Below are 22,060 nucleotides of genomic sequence, written 5' to 3' on the forward strand. Positions count from 1 at the left end.
TTTCACATCCTTGTGACAAGGTATTTAGCAGAATTCACAGATTCACAGGTTGCACCCGGAGCACTTCTGATATGGCTTTGAACGTGCAACCTCTGAGCTGTCAACGGTGCACCCCAGGCCCTGTCTGGTCAGTGATTTTTCAAAAGAAGTTGATCCAAGTTAGGCACCTAAATCCATACTGAAGCAAGCACTGCAGGGGCTGTAGCCAGGGTGCCTTCATGAGATAAAAGGCATATCTGTGACCTATGTTCCCCCATAGACAGAGCCTGGAACGGGAGCAAACAGCTGCTTGGGAGCTACATGCAGCTCCCATGCAGGGTAAATGTGGCTGCTGAGAAAGAGATGTAAACCATTCTTTTCTCTCTCTCTCTCTCTCGCTGTTGTTTTGTCTCTGATGTTTTCCCACTATTGTTTTTTTTCTTTTTTTATGCTTAGAAGTTATGTGGCACCATGTTGGCATTGGTGCTGGGTTACCGCATGCTGGATGTTGACTCTGGTGCATGCACATGGCAGGAGTTTTGTGTCCTGCAGTGTTCGGCTGTATCGAAATATAGTTTGTGGCTCGAAGGGTTAGGAATTTGTATCCCCCTGCCCCCGCCAAGCCAATTAATAAATGGTCAAGGTAATAGCCTTTTCCATGGGAAGATTTAAAAATGGGTTGGTGAATACATGCAAATAAGTTAGCTCATACATAAACTAACCCATCTCCCTCCCTTCCCAACAGCTCCCCTGGACATAACCTGGATGCTCCATGCTCCCTGAAAACCAGGATCCTTGCTTGAAAATCTTGGCTTTGCTTGGTGTTTGCTTGGGGTCTTTGCTGCCTGGGCAGTGGCTCTTGTTCTGGTGCCGATTGCTGTGGGCGTTATGGCCAGTGCGGTAACCAGTGAATCTGGGATCCTGGATACAGCCATTGTCTACTGCAGTGAGTTCCCTGCTAAAAAGAGAAACATCAGCTCCACCTTCAGTTGTGTGATGCTACCAGTGCTGGTTGAATTATTAAACTGTAGTGTGATCTTGGGCAGAAATACTCAAATCGAGCCGTTCCCCTTGCCTAAACAGGGCCGAAAATAAAAATCTAGAACTAAATTAACAATGTCATCTCCCAATTATAGACACCCTCTGGTGAATATAAGGTTGTCATGGCAACCTGCCCAGCAAAGGCTATGAAAGATATGGCCAAAAATAAAGCACAGTCGAAAGAAATCTTTTGAATCCAATTCACTGTCAAAGGCAAATTTAAGGGGTTTTTTTGGTTTTTTTTAAGGCCAGCTACTCCAGTTAATGTATGGTGGCAGTTCCTCCTGAATGAGAAGTGTTTTGCTAGTTGTACATGCTTGTACAAGAAAGCACCAGGTAAGGAAAAACCCGTGAAAAAGAATCCATCACTAGGGGGAAAAGTTAACCATCTTAAATATAACTTTTAAAAAAGAGGAAATAATCACCTAAGAAACTCAACAGGCACTGATTGGGCCTGAGGAAGGGGGAAAAACGAGAATGCCTTTCAATACCTGGGAAAACATTTCAAAGGTGATATAAAGGAGATGTACAGAATAAGCAAATGTTATCTGCATGGCTGGAAAAGCATTTTAAAGTCGAGAGTTGTATTTTGAAATAAAAATATTTTGATTTTTTTTTGCATAATATTTATGAGATATTTGAAGCTATTCTGTTTGGAAACATTTTGCTATAAAAACACTCTGCTTCAGTGAAATACCATGCCCTTTATTCACTTACTGAGATTAGGGCCTGGATCAATCCAAACATTGCAAGAGAGAGCCCTTGCCTCAACGATCGAGCTGTCTAAACCGGCATGACAGAAAAAGGGAGCGATATTATGCCAAATTTCGGAGATGGAAAAACTGAAGCATTAGTCTGTGGAGCATGAATTGACTCCTGGTGATTATTGATCATTGATTTAGAGGGGGCACCGATGCTTGGCCTTCCTCTTTCCCCCCTGCCGTCCAGTGCCTGGTGCTGCGGGCATTCATAGATGATCCGATTGGATTAGCTGATTTGCATGCTTAGAAAATGTTGTGTATGCCCAGAATATGTACCAATTATAACACAGCACACAACTGAAAGTAAGTATCTCGACTTCCACCGGCATGTAGGGGGCCTTGCCCCACCTGTGGGAAGGAGATGGGCAGTTTGGGCGGCCTGGGTAATTCCTAGTTTGGCTGCCTCCTAGCTCAGTTTAGGTGTCCTTGCCGATCTTCAGGATGTGCTTCCTCCCACTCCCCAACACACAAGCACGCTCTTCCTGCCGGCGGCCCACCTTGCAACTCATGTTCTTCTTCAATAATTCATTTCATCTGCTTGTCCTACCCCCACTTCGTGCTGCCCATCTCCTTACAGGTAATATAGGCAACCCCTGCCCCTTTACTGCCAGGACCTGGGAATGTCTAGGAGCCACAGCCTTAAAGCTTTTGTTCAGGGCCTAAAAGAAGAGAGCAGGAGATCACAGTAGTTTTCAGAGGGGAGGAGGGGGCACAGCTCAGTCAATACATAATTCAGAGGAGAGGGTGCAGTAGGACCCGGAGGCTGACCTGGCTGTGATGTGGGATGTATTGCAATATCCAGTACAACTGAGAGAACTGGTCGGGGACCAGGTAAGTTAAAGGGGTGTCAGGGATGTGCAAGCAGAGAATCGAAGAGGCTCCTTCAGACGTATGGCTAGTGCTTGAAAGCTTGCCACTGACTTCTCTTAACAGTCACTGGGTATTCGCAGCCCTCCACTGGAGATGGAAAGATCATTGCTCTGGTTAGTCTGGTGGAGGGGGGGGTACTATTTCACAGTTTTAAGCAAACAGGAAAGCTAGTTTTTCAAGAGCTACAAACTCCCAGTCAGCTGATAACCTCAGGTTGCAGCAGCGGCTTTGTGGGCATTAGGAGACTTGTGCAGAGGCACTTGCAGCAGTGCCCAAAATCGCTGGATCAGGCTGGGCTGTACATGATGCAAGACAGACCCGATGAAGCGGGGAAGGGGAAGAGAGGGGCACACACTGACTTGACTCTGCCACTGACATCCCACGTGACCTTGGCCAAGTCACTTAATATCCGTGGTTGTGTGCGGGGCTGTGGGAGTGCTTATGTTCTGTATTATTATTATCGGATGGCAAACCTTAGCAGAGCACGTGCTGCTAATAGCTCCTGAAGACTTCTCCAGTCCCAAGGAGTCGGGCACTTTTTTTTATAACAGAAACCTCAAAAGCCAGCACCTGCTCACAGGCTGCTGATTTATGAGACGGGCGTGCATGTGTGTGCACGTGTTGCCTGACACAGCGGAGCCCTAATCCCTGACTGTGTTACAATACAACTGGAAATTACTTAACATGACATTTGCTCGGGCGCTTTACAAACAATGTGAGAGATTAGGTCTTTTGCCACACGGTTCCTGTGTTTGAAGCGAGGCTTTTCCAGGCTGGCGCAGCGTCCCCTCCGGTCTCCGGTGCTTTCCTGGCAGAGTTTTGGACAGGAAGGGGAAAACTGGCGTGGGTTTGTGGCACTGCAGCACCCCCGCCCCTCCCGGGTGGAGGCTGGCATCTGCTCCAGTGCGTGCCCAGCACGTGCCCCCAGCGCCCAGCCCCAGGCTCCCCTCCCCTGCACAGGGCCACGCTCCCTGCACAAGACTACCTTCCCCAGCATGCTCAGCGTGACCCTTTCTTTCCAGTCTGCGCACGTGGCCGGCTGGGCGGAGCTGGGACGTCACATTCCTGCATTCCCTGTGCTTGTGTCAGAGCCGGGGCGGGTGTCCGCTCCTGGGCACTGGGCAGGACCCCCCCAGCCGGCAGGACTCATGCACCCCCCAGCAGGAGTCTGACATCAGGACCCCTCTGCCAGACCCCCCTGCTCCCCGGCCTGGGACCCTCAGCCAGGGAAGCAGGGTAAGTCTTGGGACTGGGGTGGGGATTTATTTATTTTTTTTGCATCTCCTTGCACTTCTGTGTGGTTGTGCTGTGTTGTGCTGCGTGTCTGCAGAGCGCTAGCCACAGCCCCCCAGGAGCGGGGGCCGTGCTGCGACCTGCCGGCTGGCAGGGGGAGAGCTTGCCTTGCTTTGCCCATCCGGATTGTGCCAGGCAAGCTGTTCTCCCGCAAGAGGGCAAGCCGGCGAGGACAGGGCAGCGGGCAGGCGGTGTCCTGGCGTCGCTGTCATGTGCTGTGCGTGTGTCCCTTTGTTTTGAAACCGCCTTCTGCTGCATTGAGTTGCAGTCCCGCTGTCCAGCTTGTGAGCTGGGTTATTTTTCCACCCCCAGAGCTGCAAATCCACAGGGCATCTGAGTGGCCTGCGATTATTCAGGATCCTGTTTCCCTGCCTCTCCATAGGCCGGAGCTGTTTTCATTTGCTTTCATTTTTATCCTCCCCCATGTGCTGTTGGGGTTGGTCTTGCGTGGCCTTGTGAGAATGGCATGTTGTCTAGACTACGCTCCCGTGCCCCCTCCCTGCCACGGGGAACCCCTTTTCAGGCCGTGGGGGGGGGGGGGAGTAGCATGAATTGCAAATTGGGCCTTTTGACATCTATCCTTCTCATCTGATTTTTTAATTTAATTTAATTTATTTTTTGCTTTCATTGCATCATCCCAATATAATCTCCTGGACCAGCGAGGCAGGTCAGGGGTACCAACTCCCAGGTGCCCGAGCACAGCTGGACGGTTCCTGTTCAGAGCTTCATTAAAAGAAAATTCATATAAATAATGAGATGGTCCCTCCCCCTTCTCTGTCGTGGATCCTGGACAGGCAGTGGGGAGGAATTGTTCCCGAGCGCTGCTCTATTTCCTATTATCCCTGTTTGTTCCAGAAACATGTCTGATGCGTGTGGCATTTTTCCACCCCCCCAGCTGATTGATGCATCCTGGGGTCTTTATTCCCCTCTCCTGATGATACAGGATTAATTGGTGGGAGATGCTGTAATCCTTTTAGCTTCCACTGAACATCACTGCTTTACACAGATTTTTTGTTTTTGGTTGCTTGGATTTAAAGGGCTGGTACTGTATAGCTGTGCGTTTTGCTCCACTTAATTAAGACCCTGCTATTCCCATTAGGCTGGCAGTGCCAGCATATTGGTGTGTGCATAGACAAGGATGCTAATCTTTGTGGAGATCTTGGGCTGTTCAGTAGATGTGTGCTGATTGCATGCGTGTGTACAGATTGGAGAGCGGTTTACCTGGAGTGGGTTGCAGGTATGACTTACGGAGAAGTCCTTGTCCAAATTAGCTGTATTCTCAGCTTGCGCCGCGCTGTTCCAATACTGTGAAATGCCGGGTTTGGATTTGAATCCACCTTGATTATATTTTTTAACCTCTTCCTACCCTGACTCTGTAGAAACGTTCCCTGTGCTGTGTTCTGCCCCCCTGCCATCCCCCCGCCGTGTCTGGGATAATCTGAATAAGCAGAGAGCAAAACCCAGGGGAGCTCCTGGTTGTCAGGGGCTGCCTTAACTGAGTGGCTCTTGCAAGCTGCGTCTGGCTGGCGGAGCTGTGGCTGCCCTGCAGTGATGTTGCTGCCGCTTTATAGCCCGAGCTGGCTCTGGAGAGATCTGGGTGCGGTCCCTGTCTGCTTGCAGGGCTCGGCCACCTCTCGCAGATTGGATTGTGCCCTGTCCAGCCGGCCTGCAGAGGTGAGCTAGCTCCGACAGCTTCGGCCTCCCCCAGCCAGGGGAGGAATAAAGGGCTCTGAGCACAGAGCCTGGCTGGAGGCTGCGAGGACAATGCTGCCGCCCCCCACCGCGGAAGAGCTGCACATGGGTGACAAAGCAGCCAGGTGTGGGGGGAGGCTTGCACTGGGCTCTGAGTCTCCGTGCCCATGCCTGTCTCCTCCTCAGGCATCGCTGTCTGCATTGAGGATGAGCAGATTTAACCTGTCGGGAGCCAGACCTGGCTTTCCCCGCTGCATTGTTGTCAGGGTTAAGGGGGGCGGCGGGAGACGGGAGGCACAAGGTTTGTTCTGTCTGGGAGGATGCTGATGGAAGATGTTCTGCTCGCTCCAGACCCGAGGGCTTTCTCAAGCTGTTGGATGGAGATAGGGTCCATATTGAAGGAAGAATATGATTCAGGAGACTCTAATTTGTATTAACACTCTGCTCCTCCCATCCTGCCCCCTGACTCTTCTTGACCCCCACATAAGAATTCTCCCCATTTTACAGGCAAGGGAGAGGAGGCACAGCTGAGCCCAGACTTTGTTAAGATAACACCCCGGTCCCCCCAGGCCCTACCAGCTAGAACACCTTCCCTTTTGTTCCCAGAGCGTGCACCTCGAATGAGAACAAAAGCCCCGTCAGGGCAGGGGTTTGCCCTCCTGCAGGGTCTTTCATTTGGAGATCTTGGAGCATGTTCTTATGTAGGGGGGAGACGGTCACTGTGAGCTGAAAGGATTTGTCCAAAGGTCACGTTGCAGAACGGAGGTCTCCTAATTCATAATTAACCACAAGGCAACAGTGCTCGAGTTTGCTCCTGGCTTTCCATCCACCTCTGCTTGTCTTCTGAAGCTGGACACAAAGCTGAAGCTTTCTGCCCCCACAAAACCAGATCAACCCCCCTCCCCCCCATTCATTTTGCTTTGATTTCCACCCCATTTTTGTAATTATTATTCAAGTGTTTTGAAGCTGAATTTGTGGCTGCCTGGCTCAACCTCTAGAGCAGAGGTTGGAAAGCTTTTAGGGCGGCAAACTGGGCATTTGCGACCCGGATGCAACCAAGGCTCGCCAGTCCCTCAGCCCCACGGCTGCTCCCCTCTAGCTCTGATGCCCTCCCTGCTCTGTGCTCCCCCCTGCTTACAGGATGCTACCAAAAACCCTGGTGAATGCCAGTGCAATGCCAATGAGCCCCTGCAACACCCTGGGCAGGATGCCGACACCTGGAGGGCACAATGGCTCAGCAGGGGACACTGCAGCACCCCTGTTGCCACCCCTAGGAGTCTTTGCTATAGCAGGCATAGTAGCCCTGTACCACCCAGCCTTAGAAACCATGCAGCTGTTCGCTCCACAGCGTATGGCGAGCTGGGGTTTTGCTGAACCCTTCCCTGAGACATCCCTATGGGGGCACAGCTCTGTGCCCAGCAGGGCACTGGGGGGTGCATGGGGCAAGTGAACAGGGCACAAGGGAAAACCACCAGGGACAACCAACTAGCCGCAGGGCCGGGGCAACCGGTCGGCAGCGAGTCTTCCCCTCAACCGCAGCAACCCTGCTATCGCTCCATGCACTGCCCAGCACAGGGCTGTGCCTGCCATTGCAAAGGCGCCTGGGGTCGGGCCGTTTTGGTGCCCCCTCCAAGTTGGCCCAGGGTAGGTGCCCCGCTTGTCTTGCCCTAGTTATGCTACTGCACCGATGCGAAGCAGCAGATTCAGAGTCGAGGGCCCAGAGCAGGAGGCTTTAAGCTGCTGCTTTAACATGGCCCTGTTAAATTGGCACCATCCCTCCCTGGGCCATAGGTTGCCAGCTCTTATTCCAGCAGTTTCCTCCAGTTATTTCATGAACGCAGGAATTTTGCGTTAATAACATGATTGACTTTTTTTTTTAAATTTAAAAGCAGGAGTCCAGTCTTTGAGGGAAACCAACTGCTGACCCGAAAGCAGCAGGAAAGCGAGGGGTAAACCCAGGAGCTATTGAGGCCAGAATCAGGGTTCAGTCCCATGTTGGCACTGCATTTCCAGCACAATAAAAACATGTCTGTACTGTGCATGGTAAAGCCTTGTGGCACAAGCACCAGCCGAATAGGGGTTTGGATAAACATCGTTCGGGGAGGAAGTTGAGGTCTCCGTTAAGCACTGAAAACATCATCTGCTCCCCCTTGGGAGTGTTGCCCTCGACTTCAGGGGGATGGGATTAGGCCGTGTTGCTTGGGAGAGCCGTGGCAAAGGGCCGAACGTTTTATGACCGGCTCTCAACGAGCTCTGTGGGACTCGTGCACAGGACTGTGCTTAGAAGACAGTAGAGAAGTACAGGGATGCTTGTTCGGTGAGAGCATGCCACGGCAGGGCAGGATTAATGGTCCTCTGCAGAGAATTGCATTTTCTCATGCAGCGTTTCTAGCGTGTCGTTGTTGTCGTCTCTCTCCTGGGGTAGCGTTACAGTCTGGAGGGAGCTGCTTGTGATTTGGATCGTAGCAATGTTATCTAGGGGGAGGCTGGGGGATAGGAGTCAGGAATAAGTCCCTTAGAAAGTTTAGGTCTAAAGTGGTCTCTAGTTTTTTTGTCCTGGCCTGGGAAGTGCTGGAGGCTGGCCATGGGTAAGAGGGGCCTCTGAAAACCAGGCCCAGGGGATTTCAATTTGGATATTCAACATGAGGACGGCTGTCTGCAAAGTGCTGGCCTCCACCGGCCTGTGCCTCATATTTAAAACTGAGCCTGCCGCCCCGGGCTATTGTGAAGCGCGGCAGATGGAAAGCGCCTGGAGATCCTCCAAGGAGAGTGCAAGGGCTGCTGTTTGTCAGGGAGCATCCTAGAGAAGAGAGTCTGGAGCAAAGCAGGAGCTGCGATTGAACAGGCTTTTTCACAAGCCCTTTCTGCCCAGTGGTGTGTAAGCAGTGTGCCCACCATCTTGCAAGAAAACCCTTGGGAAATTGTTTTTATTCCTTCCCAGGCAGAGAAAAGAAAGAGGAAGGATGTGACATCCTCTCCCCTGGCCCGTGGTGCCAGCTCTGTTGGGTTTGCAAGACTGTTGTAATGGCCCAGGGGACTTCCCCAGGGGGCTCATCCCTGGCCCAGCCATTCCTGTGCAACCCCCGGGGACTCCCAGCATGGGTGATGTAAGAGACGTGGCTACAATTTTTGTGCACGTCCGCTGTTAGGGGCTTTTGCATCTGGGACGCAAGTTAAGGTGCCCTTCGGCTGCTTTATCCTGTACCTGGGGTTGAGCTGACTCCTAGGTTACTGAGGAATAAGGAGGCCAAAGAGACCTTGATCCCTGCGCTGAGTTTCGTGCAAGTGGAGTGACTTGGCTCCAAGCTGGGAGCCTAGGGCAGCGTTTCTCAAGCTGGGATGCACAGCAAACGGCTAGAGGGAGGAATGGGAAATCAGAAAAAGGGGAAAGAAGACATATGGATGGAGGGAGACGAAGTGCTACTTTTGTAATCCTTAACTCAGGATCCCAGGGGTGCATACAAACTTGACATGGCACATGCATCTGTTCCCAAAAGTGAGAACCGCTGGCCGTCAGCAGAGGTTCCCCAGCTGTTGCACATGGTGTTCCCTCAGTTCCCTTCACAACAACCATGAAGAAGCTGGCACATGAACCCACACAATCTTTGAATAGCAGTGGGCTTGTGGTGAGCTTGAGAAGTACCCCCGCCAACTGCCCGCCGATGGCGTGCGTGGGCATGTGTGCCGTTGAGCCGTGAACAAGGAATATGTCTAGAATCAGATTTCACATCTGTTGTATCCCCATTTATGTAGGCCTTGGAAAAGTCTAAGTCGAGGCTTATGCACTCTTTATGCTTCATTACTATAAATTGGACAAGGCACAGGATTTGATTTTAGTCTATAATTTGATGTAAAGACTCCTCTTTGTGGGCTCTGCAAGCAGCCACGGCAGAGTGTGTATCTAGGGTTGGTTATAGTCAGCGCAGTTGAGTTTGCCTAGGACAATTGCACTGGATTAGGAGAGGGGCAGAGTCCATCTTTCGGGAATGGCTGTCTGCTTTCGGCTTCTTTCTCTGAACTTGTTTTTCCTCCCTGTTTTGCTCTCCGGGGAGTATAAGGGAAATGACTTGTTCAGAAATGTTTGCTGCACTGGGTACCTGCTGTTCCCCTCTGAGCTGCTGTTGCAGATGGCTTTATCCCATTGATACCAACAGCAAAATAATCCAATGTATGTTAGGCTGGGTAAGGGAGACACATTACTGGGAACTGGTATCTGCTGTGCAGACTGATTCCTAGAGTCCACTTAAACAGGTCTGACTTGGGATTGAATTCATATTCGTTCCACTGACTCATGGAGGCCAGCCCTTTCCTCACAGGAGAATTGCATCAAACCACCAACATCATAACCGGTTAACCCGGGGTTTTCTCTAGGTAGACTACGTGACAGTTTGGGGGCTTTTAAGGAAGAGCTATTCTGCTTGTAATTGTTCAGTGTTTTCCATTGCTCTTTTAGGGCAGGTTTGCAACCGCTGTGGTCAAAGGCAGCATTACTATATTGTTCTGATTACAAGTTGACATAAATAGACCTCACATTTTCAGGCTCATTTTTTTTTGAAATGCATCTTTTTCCTTCCCCAAATGTAAGTCAATAACTAAAGTCCTTGACTTGCTGTTACCCTTATATAGTCCCACAGGCGAACTAAATAACCAACAATAGGTCCCAAAGGGTTGAATGCACTAAAAACAGTAAACTAACAACTGTTCTGGAAGCATTTCTGGTTTGGCGTCGCATGTACAAAAATGCTGTAAATACAACAGACAGGAGTACTGATAACGGGGTTGACCCCCACGTATAAGTCAAGGGTCAATTTTATGGCTTTTCTGGAGGAAAGAAAATCGGTTCACTTCATTGGAGCAATATGGTATTAAAAAAAATATAAAACTGAAAGTGAGGCTAAGGAAAATGGTAGAAGATATATTTGGCTGGACTGCACTCGCCAGCCTTGTATTCTGTTACAGGGGCAATAAATAATTAAATACTGAATAGTGCCTTCTGCTTTTAAAAACTGAAGAATCTCAGCTGGTACAAATCACCGCAAGACAGGCCAGGCCACTGTAGCTACATCACGGTAGCTGAATCTGGCCCACGAGGGCACCATGTGATGCCACGGGGCATTTTCCTCTCTGGCTCTGATTTGTGCCTCTGACAAGACAATATTTCTAGCACTTTATCAGAAACAACTTAAGGAGCGTTTTTGCTTTTCCATGTAAGAGCGGTAAAGGTTTCTCACTGGATATGGCTTGTCTGGTTGTTGGACAGGCCCGGGAACAAGAGCTGAATTTTGTACTCATGGGGCCAGGTCTGGGATGCTGTGGTGTGATCAGGCTCAATGAGTTGCCCTTGGATGAAGTACAAACTTTTACCACTTTAGCTTATATTTAAAACTCTGCAGGCTTAGGGTCAAATCCAGGCCTGGGATATGCGCACAGACCTCCCACAGCCAGAACGGAGGTAAAAATTCAGCCTTCTGCCTTCAGGTATCACACCAGAAAGTGCCACGTGTGTGATCTTGCTAATGCTGAACTTCCCTGGGTGTCAATAATAATACCGAGGTCCTACACAGAGCTTGTCAGTAGGTCGGAGCACTTCATGATGGATACCAGTAGCAATCTTTCCACTTTTCTAGTGTGCATCTGAGACCAGGAGGAATGAAGTAGCTTGCCCAAGGTCACAGTTTGGAAGTGATGTACAACCCATGTGTCCTGTGCCCACAGCCCATCCTGGGCTCTTCTACTAGCAGAGACCTGAGGAACTGGTTCTGGCGAAACGGAGGCTATATGCACCCTCCAACCTGTGGGTCATGCAGTGGCACGGCCATCTCTGCTGGAGGAGTTAAATATCCATTGCTGTCTTGTTGCTCTTTAAGCTAGGCAGGGTCAAGCTGGGGCATTAAGTGGATGAGACTCTTCTAGGTAAAACGCCAAGGCTGGGTACAGACATTCACAACCCCCAAGGTGGAATCGGTCTAAGTTATGCATTTTTTTGTAAGCTGTGTAATTTAGGTTGGTAGCAAACAGAAAACAGATTCACCCCTTGGTTGAGGGGGGCCAAATCTTAGACTGGGTTGTGTCATTTTGAAACCAGTCTGTCTGCACTGAACTTCTGTTCTGTTATGGGGGTGGACTTGTTGTCGATCATGTATACTGGTAAAAGTGCAGTGTTTGTACCTGGCCTATGTGATGCTGGAAGCAGTGGTTGGAGCTTCAAAATTTACCAGATTGTCTTGTCTTGCCCATGGAGGGGGCATAGGGCTGCTATTGACAGGTGCTGTCCTCAGCCTTCTCATTTTGATGCCCCTTCTCCAGCCCTTCCTTCTGGAAGCCAAGGGCTGATTCCCTTGTTTGGGGAGGGTGTCTAACTGTGCTAATAATACCGTAGCCTCCTGGCTGCTGCCAGGGAGACCTTCCAGCCCACCTATCCAACTCTACCATATACTCCGGTTGTCACACATTTTCTTCCCAAAAAGGAGGAGCAGAAAATCGGCATGATTGTGCTCGGTTTTGCTTTTGCTCTGAAACTGTAAAGCAGTAGGAAACTTTCCAGACTCTCAATGTCATGTCCCATGTGCTTGAGAGAGCTGTCGGCAGGTCGCATGTATTCTGTGGCCAGCTGGATCTCCAACTAGAAAGTAAGGCTGATGGTTTCTGAATAGTCTGGATGCAGCAAGGTATTCTTGGAGCAGTTCTCTTAAAATGATTGCCACGTGCAGGGTTGACCTTCACCGCACATCATTAGGTTTCAGAATCAACAGTCAAAATTATGTGGGTCTTTCATGTTCTCAACTTTTTTCACTGGTGATTCTCCTTCCTTGCATCTCCCTTGTTCATGCATTTTTCTAGCAAGGAAAAACTGGTGCTAGAGGAGAAAACAGCAAACTTATTTTGTGTGGAGCATAAACACCTTGGAAGAATAGAGATGATTTTTCTTCTTTCTTCCAGATTAATCCTGGGTTTTGCTTGCAACTGTGGTAGGTAAGCCGCCCTCCGGGCAGAAACATCACCTTCCCAAGCTGATGGTGTCTTTAACCTGTTCTGTATTGTTGTCCAGTGATGCTTTCCTTTGTTTCCCTGGTGGAAGCGTTCCTACATGACATGCAGTGGTGCTGAGGCTCGTGCATCTTTAGTAAAGGGCTTGTGGTGCTTTGATGGAAGTCCATCTAGAAGTGCGCAGTATTGTTACGTCTTCTGAGCATAACTGAAGTCTCTCATTCACATTATCAGAAAAGAGGTTTTATGTTGCTTAGAAAACTATATGAGAAATCAAGTGCATACATCTGGCTATGCTTTGGAAACTAATATGAATGATAGGATCTGACTTAGTCTTAATGTTAATGCTCAGCGTGTATTGGATTTAGTTGGCTTTCCTATGTAGGCCATGTTCTCTGAGGCTTTCACCTGGTGTCTCCTGTAGGTAGACCTATCTCGTGATACAGGAGTCCTTTCTCTGGCATATTCAAGCCTCTGGCTTCTCACTGCACTGAACTGGGATTGGTGCTTGTCAAAGGGGAAGCCCCACATTTACCTCTCTTAATCTCCCCTTTCCACTGAATGATAAATTGCTTATGCAGCAATCACTGTAGAGCAGTGCTTTTCATCCTTTTTGGACTCAAGGCATCCATGCATAGACTTGAGGCGTCCTTTGGAAAACGCCAACATTTAGTTTTCACTCTTTCTTAATGACAGAGAAATAGAGAAGTTTTTCTTTTGCAAGAACCCAGAAACCCTATGGGTTTCTACTGAAATCTTTGGGTTTCTCTTGTGAGTCATGTTTGCATACCTAACAGTGTTAACGTTGGGTGGCACCTTCTTGCACCCTTGAAAGGATCACAAGAAGACTTTCCGGTTTTTGCTACCCTGTCTTCTATTGATTCGAAACACGGTGTATTTATGTCCTCTATTTTTCTCTTCAAGAGGACATAAATGCGTCAGGTTTCGTATCAGTAGAGGACAGAGGACAACTGGTCTGTCCTCTATGATGGCCACCCTAAAGGCACCCCAGGGTACCACGGCACCTTGGCTGAGAATCACTGCTGTAGAGAATCAGTGGGAAATTCAACCAGCTGGGGTTCCCGGACAGGAAGAAAAGCTAGGGGAGATGCAGTGAAACTTTGCTGCTCTGACTTGAATCTCTGATGAGACTGCGTGGATGGGCTAGAGAGAAACAGAGAGATCATAAAGTTATGAAGTGTTTTCATTGAATCATTAGGTTGGATTCGCAAGGCTCATCCAGTTGACCCCTGCACAGGTGCAGGATTTCTAAACCATACCAGACAGCTGTCTCCCTCTGCTAGGAAACCTCCAGTGAAGGAGATGCCATCATGTTCCTGGGTGGCTTTTCCATTGGCCTGCCATTCCAGCTGGAAATTTTCCTGAGATTGAATCAAAATCTGTTTTGCTGGAGTCTTAAACCTAATAATAGCTACCATGGTCCAGCCAGCCTTTCATCCAAGGACCACAATCGATACCTCAGCCTCACCATCTTGAGGTCGGTGTTGTCTTCTCACTGAACAGATGGGGAAACTGAGGGCACAGACATTGAATGGCCTTGCCCACAGTGTCTTGGCATGGCCCTGGCAGAACGGGGCTACAACCCACGAGTCTTGGCTCTGAATTCATGACTCTGAAGAGAGGAACAGCAGACATACATAGCATACAAGTGAAATGTGTTCACCTTCCCTCACCCTGTCTCTTTAGCCTTGTCTGTGGCGGTGATTTTGGCTTCTGCTGTACACCTAGTCCCGAAAAGTGAAGCGTCGCTGCAGGAGCGCACGGTCCCTTTGCAAAAGCAGAAAGTGTGTAGCACAGCGCGTGCGGTCCGACATCAGTTCAATGTGACTGGGAATTGCTTGGAAACTTCAAAAGCATATTTGTACTGGAAAACACCAGGGGAGCCTGCAGGGCCTGCTTAGCATGTTTTCGTTGAGATTTGGCCACTTGGCAAAAGCACCGGTGTGGCTACCGCCTCAGCATGCCCTTGATTGGTAAGTGCACGTGCCTGATTTACGGAGGGGGATGGGTTCTGCAGTTGCCTCTCTGTGGAGGTGCCGATATGTGCACCTTCAGCATATTAATACCTGCACATGCAAGCCCCCAGGAGCAGTCAGGTGGTTTTAAAGCCAGACTAGTGCTGTATATCGTCTTATTAACTGTCATATTTGGGGCTGTTCCTTTGCCAGTAAGTAGGCAGCAGTTAGTGCAGGCAGGTGAACAAACTGAAAACAGAGTTGCCTTTGCACTGAATTTGCAGTCTATGCAGCAGATATGCCATTTGTGACCTTTTGATAATGATGATCAGAGCAAATAGGGAAGAGCTCCTCTCGTTATGTGGAGGCCTGAAGCACGGTACTGAGGAAGGAGACATTATGCCCGTTTTGCATGATGGGAAACTGAGGCATGAATGCAAAGTGATGCATCAAGAACAAATTGCAGATCTCCTGACTCCCAGCTCTGTTGTTCCTGTGGGAAAGATTTTGCCATTGCAACAGGGCTATGGAAGTGCATGAGAACTAGTAGATTTGGGTTCGTACACCTTCACTCCCTCTCCACGCGTCCGTTGTGGTGAGGCGGGGGTTGGTGCAGCCAGAGGAAGATATTTTTTTCCTTATTGGACTCATGAGGAGAAGCCTCTTTAATACAGTTCATGGTCATTTCCAAGTATTTAGTGAGCCCATAGCTCAGGGGCGGGCAATTATTTTGGGCAGAGGGCCACTTACTGAGTTTTGGCAAGCCATCGAGCGCTGCGTGACAGGCAGCCCAGGGCGGATAAATATTAATTTTTTAGGGGCCCCATGGGCCGGATAGAATGGCCTGGCAGGCCACATCAGCCCACGAGCCACATTTTGTCCACCCCGCCACAGCTCTTTAAAAAGGGATTGAAAGTTGATCTTTAGGGATTTTTAAAATATCTTTTTGGAGGATCTTATTTATGCTGCTCTTTTCCCTTCGATAATGACCAGGAACATCTGATTTGAGAATCCCTGAGTCGACACTGAAAAAGGACCAAGAGGCCTTCTTGGGGTATCTGTGCCCATCTTTTCTCTTTGGAAAACACTCCCCTACCCCTCTCTGAATTGATCCAGGAAGCTTTATCTCAAGTGTCCAGCTGAGAAACTTTTAACTGTTTCTTCCTGGCCTCTTGTTCATGCTTCGTGTTGGCTGTGCAGTTGCTGGTGATGTTAAGGGTACTAATTAAGGGGGTAGGAGGCTTGACTTTTGGGATGGCTGAGGCTGAGCATCTGAAAGGCACAGGTAAGATTTTCCAGAGCACCTCCGTGACCTGCAGTGGGGGGTTGAGCGCCTCACGGGACCTCCGTGCTGCACCCACTGCTGCGGTGCAGACGTAACTGAGCTAGCCTTAAGCCGGTAGCTAGCCCAGCTATGAAAGCTCAGAGCTCAGCGTGGGCTGCGAAGCCTAGCCAAGAAGCAGAGCAAATGACGTGGGTGGTTGGCCCCGGGTGGATATTCCCTGCATCATTTAAATCCTGTCCCCTGGCCTTTGCTCTGAAGGCTTGCTTCTCTGCTGGTTAACTGAACTCCCACAAGCGCAGCAGGGTCGGGAGCACCGCTTTGTGGTTTCTTCCTCCTCGTGTTTTAGCCGTTACGCTGTTTTCCTCCAAAGAGGGGAGCCTTTTTTGGACTTGCAGGAAACCAGTGCTTTCGTATTTTGCTTTCGGGCCTGAGGAGAGGGGGGCTGGGGGTGGGCCTTGACTTACCAGGGACTAACTCCAGCTGAGCTGGGAAGGTTCACGGACTATTTATTTTTTGACTATAGCAAAATAGTGAGACAGACAGCAGGATGATCGTGTTGAAATGTCTGCCTGGTCTGCAATGCTGCATACCACCTTTGTTTACAGGAGAGAGGAAAAGAAACAGGAGCTTCGGTCAGCGCTGCTGCTCTCTTGGACTTCAGTAAAAGAAACATATATTTGACATGGGTTATGAAGGTTTTCCCTGTTACTAGAAGCAAGGGTGCAATCCTAGTGTCACTAAAGTCAGTATTCACTTGGGGAGAGCCATAAGTGCTCAGCAGTAATTGTATTGATAACTTTTGTTTCATCCACTTGGAGACAGCCATTGAATTGAATCCTTCTCTGAGTTAAAGCCGGGGGCAGCTGGTCTGCTGTCATGCTGGTAACGTTGCAGCACTTCAGCTGAGAGCTGAACGTGTGATGCTTTTGGGGATACCTTCTTTTGTCCCACACAAACTGCTGCTCGGTTATGGAAGTCATTGCACACTAGTCAACTCATTGGACTTTTTTTCAGCACTTGCAATTCTGCTGCTAGTGCTTTGCTTTGGAAAGTTGGGAAATGCGTTTTTAAAGACAAATGGGTTTTGAAGTTTGTAACTGTGCGGAGATGAATTCACTTACAGGAAAAGTAGGTTTTCTCCCCAGTGGGTAATTATAGAAACAATTAGAAAACTATTGCAGGACCATGGCCAAATTGAAACTCTTTCTTCAGTTTGTTGTTCATTTGAACATGCTTCATGCTGAATCTGTTTTTCTTGTATAGCAGGGTGGTTTCTCCCCTTTCTGGTCCCATCCATTTGTATAGAATTGTATTCTCTTTTTTAAAATGCAGTTGTAAAACCACAAGCTGGCAGGCACTCTCTGGGCAGGTTTAGGACCTGCTGTCTAAAGATTAATTAGATTTCAACTTGGTAGGAACCCCTTCAAAGGGAATAATGCAAGTTATTGATCCATAAGCTGATCATTTGTGGCTTTAGGAAGGAGGAATAATCTACTCATGTGGCTGAAGTGAACTGATTGTACCAGAGAGACAAAGTGCTTCTGTGTGCACTAAGTAGCTAAGCGGGCAAAATGTCAGAAATAAAAAGTGATGTCTTAGTTGCTTTTCTAGCCTCCAGGTGCTATCAGAATAAATTAAATTTTTGCCCCAAGATCGTTCAGCTCTATCATTTTGAGATGTTAAGCCAACCTCAGGTTTAAAACTAATTCAGATACATGTGGATTTTTTTTTTTTAACGTTGACAGTGTCTTTGATGCATCACTAGGATTTCTTGCACGTGTCTTCGGACTAGCATAATTGTGTAGCAGTAAAACATAGGAGTCCCCGTCCTGGACCAGAATCACCAGGGTTGCTGTACAGGCGCAGAAGAGAAAGACAGTCCCTGCCCCAAAAAGCTTACAACTGAAGGACATGACGAGAGACAACAGATCAGCGGGTATAAGGAAACAGGGAGACAACGCTGGGCAGGATGATGGGCAGCTTCCTCGCTGTTACGGTTTTATTTCCAAGTCATCAGCTTTGGAGTTGCTGGATTGACACAAGCTCTAAGGCTGTGCTCTGTAGATGTTGTTAGTGTCCGAACTCCTGCTCTTCTGCTCTGCATTTTGAAGGAGGTAATTTCAGAACTTTACTTTTTCTTTTGTTTTACTGTTAGTGGGGAGAGCACTGGTTGAGATTTGGGCATTTCCTTTGAATGCTGTGCCTTGAGCTGTGTGCGATTGCAGCTTCATCAAGTGAAATACAAAGGATGTGTACTGAAAACTGAGTTTGACTTGTCCTCCCACTCTTCAGTAGATGTAAAGAGACTTTGGAATAAAGACAAGGGGGAGGAGGCCTCTGAAGTGGACAGAGGCTATTTCTGCTTGATTTTGACTCTAGAGAGAGCAGTAAAGTTAAGCGTGTTCTTCCATGGGCTTGCAGGAGGACTCTGGCACTCTTAGAAGAGGAACCTTGCTTGCTATCCCAGTCTTTAAGAAAAGCAGTCTTTCTCCCATGGGCTTAATTAGGCACTGGAGTTAAAAACATGCTGTTAGTAGGAAGAAGTAGAAAAGACACTTACAGACCATAACACTTGGTGTTAAATAGTACGACTTACAATCTTGTCCTACTTTAGTTCTCAGCTTTTAATGCTGTTACATCACAGTAGCCCATCTCCCAGGATCGATGAGCTCTGAACTGCTAATAAGTAGCAAAATAATTTAATTCCCCTTTCAACTTTCAAACTTTATGCATCATTAAGAAGCAAAAATGTTTCATATATATGTAGTCTTATGCATTGTGAGTATCTTTTTGAAGAGGATTTCCTTAACTGTATTCTCCTCTTGATAGCTATCTATCTATATCTAGATAGATATCCCTTGATATTTATATCACCACAGTTTGATCCAATATTTTTAAACCTGCTTGTTTCCATGAAAGGAAAGACGCGTTTTGGTGGTTGTGGCTCATTAGCCATTTATCTGCGTTGTAAACGCCACAAACAACAGTTTGATTACCGAGAATATGCCAAAATTGTTTGCTTTCAAAGGCATTCCTGTGTGTTGTGGATGTTTACAAGGGTTAAGCCAAAGTGAGGGCTCTGCTCTGCAGGGCTGTGTAGCATGGCCAGCTTCCCTACTGGTCCAAAAATTTCCTTTAGTAGTTTTACAAATGAAAGTACCATATTCTCCTGCGTATGATATTCCCTGGAATATAATGCACACCTTGCTTTTGAAAGGCAGAACAAAGGAAAAGAGATTCTTCCCTGTCGTAAGTAACTAAATAGTAGGCCTGTGCGAAGCAGCAAGTATTTGCTTTGGATTCGGGTTTGGCTGATTCAGAGGAACAGCGATTCGATTCAGTGATTCGAATCACTGTCCCAATTTGATCTGGCCGATGCCAATTAGGAGATTCGGCCATAGACTAAGTATACAGGCAGGCCTCGATGAAGCTGGACACTGCTGCCTCAGGAGGGAAGGAGCTTGGGGGGAACAGATCAGTGCCCCTACAGTGAGGGAGGGATCGGGGGACAAGCTGCCCAGCCAAGGTGGGGGGCTCTTACCACACGCCGCCGGTCCAGGAGCTGCTTTTCTAGTGGCTCACCAGTCTGGGAGGGTATGGGAGCAGGCATGCACCCCCAGATCTGTGCAGGGTGGGCTGAGCTGGGGTGTGCTCTGGATGGGCAGCAGAAGGTGCTGGGAGTGGGGGCTATGCCCTCGTGCTGCTCGCCCAGCCGGGGTGGGGAGGCACGGCATGGTGCCGCTGCGCTGCCTTGGACAAGCAGCGCGCAGCAGCAGAAGCTACTCCGGCCTCCCCGCACCTCCCAGACAAGCTGTGGCTTCGTCCCACCCTGGCTGGGCAAGCAGCAGCAGGGCGTGGGAGCGGGCGCATGCCCCTGGATCGACGCGGGGCCAGTGGCAGAGGCTATGGGGAATTTTAGGGTGGCTGCAGCCCCCCCAATAGCCGCCGCTCTGTTGCACTGTGCAGGGCAGGCAGAGCCAGGGCTGCGGTTAGCCACCTGGAGCGCAGCCCTGGCTTCACCTGCCCCGTGGAGCACAGCCCGTCGGCCGTCGGCTGGGGCCAACCTCCTGAAGCACCGTCCAGCCCGGCCTGCCCCGTGCAGATCCAGGGGCACACGCATGGTCCCATGCACGCCTGAACCAGCAAGCCAGCAGAAGAGCAGCTCCTGGACCGGCGGCGCGTGGCGGCGTGCAATGGCGGGAGCCCCCGTCCCCGAGTACTGCGCCCCTTGCTCCAGCTGGGCAGTTTGTCCCAGCCCCAATCCCTCCCTTACTGTGGGGGTGTTGATCTGCCCCCCACGCCTCTTCCCTCCACCCACCACAAAAGACTTACCATCTAGAGGCAGCTGTGTCCAGCGTCATCGAGGCCTGCCTGTATACATAGTCTATGACCGAATCCCCGAATCTCTCCAAATTGATTCGGAGGCTTCCAATTCGCTTTGGACCTGTTTATGGGTCTCCTGATTCAGTTCAGATTCGGCCACTGAATCGGGCCAAATCTCCTCCGAATCGGCTACCAAAGCTTTGCACAGCCCTACTAAATCGCAGCAGTTAAGGAACTGAGCCTGCCCATTGATCTGCTCCCTCGGTGCACATTTTCCTTTTGGCTTCACCTCTAAGCGGCAGAAGCTCCTCTTATCATATCTCTCACTTATAATCATATGATCATAGAGAAGTAGGGCTGGAAGTGACTTCCAGGGGTCATGTAGTCCAACCCTCTACCTGAGGCAGGGTCATCCCGATCTGAACCATCCTATGCCATCCATAGTTTAAACAACGTAAGGCTACCATCAACCCTGATATAAGACAAGACATAACACCCTAATCTGCCACAGATAAAGCAGGGGGGCCATGGCAGTCCATGCCTTGCTTCTGTAAAAAAGTTGTGAATATATGCTCCAGAGACCCGTGGTACAGGGCCACCCTTGCTGCTACAGAGGACGACAAAACCTCCACAGCCTGTAGCAATCTGACCATGGGGTAAAGCTCTTTCCTTTGACCCAGATGTAGTGATCAGTCTGACCCTGAGCAGAGGGGCCAGACCCTCTAGCCAGGAGCTTTTGGTTTTGGTCCCAGCAGGAGTATTGGCATACCCCAGTCAGTCCCCAGCCTTGGCTATGGCCAACAACCAATGCCTCTGAAGGAAGCTTAAAAACATCCTGACACGTATAGCAGAAAGGGAAGGTGGGCACAACCAGCAAAGCCCAGACGCATGGCAAATACCCATGGTAGAGCATAGGCATAGCTACACCTAGATCACCCCGATAGGTGGGCATCCCGCCTCTTCTTGAACACCTCCAGTGATGGAGAGTCCACGACTTCCCTGGGCAGTCCATTTCCCTGCTTTCTTTCCTTTCTCCAGTGAAGAAGTTGTCCTAATATCCAGTCTAAACTTACTTTTCTGCAACCTGTTTGTGAGAAAGTACAGCATCTATGGTTATGGAGGCGGAGGGAGCAGTCAGACTGTAATGCTGGTATAACGGGTGGTGGGTCCTCCTGAGTTGGCAGAGAGCCTGAGACGATAGCACTGAAGTTGGACCGTCCAGCTTCTTTCAGTAGGCGGCTTAGTTTGATGCCAGTGCCGGTTCTTGAAAGGCCAACCCTTCACTCCTTCATTGTCCAATAAAGCATAGCAGGAAGCCCCATAACTGTGCAATCCAACCTTAGCAGGGAAGCCTGGATGGCAAAAAACTGGCTGTGGGAAACATGGAGATGTATGTTGGCTGATTATACCACAAGGAGAGAATGCAGAGAATCATCACTGGGTTTGATCTCCTGTAGGGGCTCAGCTCTTGACAGGGTGAAGCCTTGGCTTAGGAAGATTATTTTCTCCTGCTTTATGAATTAGAACTGTTTTGGGGGGGTGCCTTTGCTTTGAGAAATAAATCCCACCCCATTATGACTGCTGTATTTCCTGAAATGCAGTCAGATAGGGCTCTGTAGCCCTGCCAGACTGTATTTGGATCCGAATACGAATGAGAAAATTGGTGGCAACACAAGTGAACAGTATTGGCATGGCTCAGAGGGAGGCTCCTTACCTCCAGCCTCTCTTAGTTAGGAATCCAGCTTCCAGAAACCCTTCGCTGCCATAGCTTCCAGATTAAAAAGGGGATGTGCTTGCTTCTAACTTGGCCACATCAGACCTTCAGTGGATAGCAGCCATGTCCAGGGCACTTT

The 22,060-nt window shown here is 49.3% G+C and overlaps 1 protein-coding gene across 6 annotated transcripts in view; it reads left to right on the plus strand.

Moving 5' to 3' along the window:
• The first annotated feature begins 3,713 nt into the window (after nucleotides 1-3,713).
• CTIF (cap binding complex dependent translation initiation factor) overlaps nucleotides 3,714-22,060 on the plus strand; it is a 331,892-nt gene continuing 313,545 nt past the window's right edge. For all 6 annotated transcript variants that reach the window (XM_090037762.1, XM_090037761.1, XM_090037763.1 and 3 more), the window contains exon 1: nucleotides 3,714-3,887. The gene's annotated coding sequence lies outside the window, so the exon portion shown is untranslated. The remainder of the gene's footprint in view (nucleotides 3,888-22,060) is intronic.

The sequence above is a fragment of the Crocodylus siamensis genome, chromosome 3 (genome assembly GCF_052110815.1).
Source record: "Crocodylus siamensis isolate JL-2025a chromosome 3, ASM5211081v1, whole genome shotgun sequence".
In the NCBI taxonomy this organism is placed as follows: domain Eukaryota; kingdom Metazoa; phylum Chordata; order Crocodylia; family Crocodylidae; genus Crocodylus; species Crocodylus siamensis.